The sequence below is a fragment of the Neltuma alba genome, unplaced genomic scaffold (genome assembly GCF_004799145.2).
Source record: "Neltuma alba isolate B1F8T4 unplaced genomic scaffold, ASM479914v2 tig00004416_pilon, whole genome shotgun sequence".
Taxonomy (NCBI): domain Eukaryota; kingdom Viridiplantae; phylum Streptophyta; class Magnoliopsida; order Fabales; family Fabaceae; genus Neltuma; species Neltuma alba.
This window is the reverse complement of record NW_021633696.1, coordinates 52,499-54,903: the sequence shown is the minus strand read 5'-3', so window position 1 is coordinate 54,903 and position 2,405 is coordinate 52,499. Positions and strand designations below refer to the sequence as shown.

The 2,405-nt window shown below is 34.9% G+C and overlaps 1 long non-coding RNA gene across 1 annotated transcript; it reads left to right on the top strand.

Annotated features, from left to right (window-relative positions):
* The first annotated feature begins 766 nt into the window (after window positions 1-766).
* On the top strand, window positions 767-2,076 carry LOC114744638 (uncharacterized). Its single transcript, XR_003740123.1, has 3 exons — window positions 767-854; window positions 1,482-1,587; window positions 1,855-2,076. It is a non-coding gene; the product is annotated as an uncharacterized LOC114744638 (long non-coding RNA).
* The last annotated feature ends 329 nt before the right edge of the window (window positions 2,077-2,405 follow it).

Sequence of the window (2,405 nt, the reverse complement as noted above, 5' to 3'; positions counted from 1 at the left end):
CTCCTCAGAAAGTGAAGAGGTTGGCTTTAATGGAATTTAAAGCCTATTTATGTACTATCCGGGGAAAGTCAAAGTCAAATGTTTAGAGATTGACTTTTGACTTAAGAAAAATTAGAGGAATTCCCTATGATGAATAAATAGTATTGGTACCCAAAGATAGATTCTTGGAGTTGCGGACCAATAGAAAAAATTCGGTCAAGATCACTCTGAAATAAATATTATTAATTATTTAATTATTTTAATGGAAGAACAAGGGAAGAGCCTCACTCTCTCTTTGGGCATCTTATATAATGCCATGTGGATTTATTTGAGGTGAAAAAATAGTGCCATAACATATCCCGATGGTCCCGAGAAAGTCAGGACCCTAAAAAGTACCCTATACGATGCAGAATAGCAAGATAGGTGGAGGAATGCCTAAGGGTTGTATTTTGCATGAATTTTATATCAATTTCTTCCCTATTTTAATGCCTTAATAATGAAGGAATATGGAGGAGACAAGTGTATAGTTAGATGAGAAAAAATGTATTATGTGTACGGCTGGATGCAAGACACGTGTACGGTCAGATTAAAAGCATGTAGATGTAAGCATAATGTCATCATGATGGGGTAAGCATGATGTCATGGGACACTTGTCATCATAAGATTAAAAGAGAAAATGGACGGTCCAAATTAAGCCATATATTTTTAAGATCAATGGTCCAAATTCAGTTTTGTTTTCTATAAATACCCCCTCCCCACCCCTCATTTTTGTCCAATACCTATGAGAAAACTCTAGTAAAATGGTTTCTAGTGAGAGAAAGAAGAGGGAGAAAGAAAGGTCAAGTGGTCTCATGCAAGATCAACTCTAAAACAAGGTATGTTCATGGTTTTTGATGTGGTTTTTGATCCCCTTGCTATTCTTGAGATTGAATGTTGGTTTGGTTGAGTTTTTGATGGTTGAAAACCTAGGCTAAGGTGCTACACGAATTTGATTGGATTAGGATATGATGATATTGATGTTAGGTAATCGTTTAAGGGTTTGAAAACAACAAGAATTAAGTGGTTTTGAGTTGTTTTTGTAAAAAATCCAACTTCCCCATAACTTATGTAATATTTCAGTTCTGACTGATTCTAGGTGTCCGGATTGGATTTTGATGATTTTTTATGCTTCCTATGAGTTTAAATGATGATTTTGTGTAGGGATATATGGAGAAAACATGTTTGGAAGTATTAGAATTGAAAATGGAAATTTTGGATTCCTAACCCATAGTGTTCGGCCAAATTTTGTTTAAGGGGGAAGGAGTTGGATTTTGATTGTTTTGAGCTTGGAAATAGATTCTACATGCAAAATTATGTGGGAATAGCATGTGGAAATGATTTTAGAAAGATTGGAATTGAAACTCAAAAGTTAAGTTTAAAGTATATCCAAGAAAGAACCAAGTAAGGGTAGATTGGTGTCTTGGTTCTAATTAATGTTTTGTGTAATGTATTGATTGGTTTAGGACCTTGAGACATCCTAGAGGATGTTTGCGCACACTAACCGAAGGCTCATGTGCTTGAAAGAATAAGAGAGCTAAAGGAAAAGCAAGAGGAAAGCCATGTTACAAGGTAGTGAACTTACCTATAATGTGTGCTTGATATGTATGCTTGCATGATGTGGTTGTGTTGCCATGATGTGACTAAGCTATGATGAAATGTTTGCAAATTTATGTTGTGTTTTGTCTTGGCAATATGTTATGAAAGCATGAAATGCTTTAGCTTACTTTCCATGGCATTCATATTCTAATGTTGTAACATGTCATACATGTGCATTATGTCTTGCATGCTTATGGGTAGTTCTCTCGAATCTCACCCTCCCTTAACAACCCCTAATAGGTATAAAGAGCATGAAGAAGAAGTCAAGAAGTAAGGAGGCAAAATTGATGGAAGGAAGGAAGAGTTACCATGTTATCATAACATGTCATGTTATGTAACCCATAATGTGGATTGATGTTCCATTATGCTATGTATCCTGTATTATATTTATAAATGCTTATGGCATGTAATATGAAGTGAGAAGATGAATGGTAATGTTATGTGCAAAAATAGCATGGCAAATCATAAGGAAAGAATTTATTAGAAAATATCGAATTGAGATAAGGGAATAGAAGGTCCCTAAATAAGCCACGAATTGGCAACAAAGTGGAAGTGAGGTAAATGATTGATTCTGCCTATGGAACTTGGCATAATTAGATCACACATCCTAAGCTTGAAAACAAGTGATAGATCACTTGAAATGGATGTATGTGCTAAGAGTTATGCTCAATCAAGTTAGGACAAAGGAACCAGAAAGTACAGTTTTGACCAAATAAACAGTAAATTTCAATAAATAAACTATACGAATTGGCAAGGTTCGAGACCAAAATGATATTTTTCTGTGTAGAGAA